Genomic DNA, 327 nt, shown 5'->3' with positions numbered 1-327 from the left:
CGCGGCGGCGGCGGCGGCGGCGGCGGCTCAGTGAGAGGGTCCGGGGAAATGAAACTGAAAGTCGCCGGCGCAGCAGCAGGAAGTTGGCTGCCCTAGAAGAGGGTGCAGCGGGGGGGAAGCACCCTAACTCTGACTCTTGATCCCGCAGGGCCCCCCTGTCCCCACCAGGCTAGCCTTCTCGCGCCCTCTCCTACCTGAGCTCCCTCCGCGCTCCGTCCTCTCCCCTCCCCCCGCCCCATTAACTCTTTCCGAAGGAGCCTGCCCCTCCCTCAGGGCCCTCCCCTGGCCCCGGCTCCCTCCCCTGGCTCCCAGCCAGACGAGGAACGC

This window comes from Myotis nattereri (assembly GCF_964212035.1).
Source record: "Myotis nattereri genome assembly, chromosome: 18".
Classification (NCBI taxonomy): Eukaryota; Metazoa; Chordata; class Mammalia; order Chiroptera; family Vespertilionidae; genus Myotis; species Myotis nattereri.
This window is presented reverse-complemented; position numbering follows the sequence as displayed.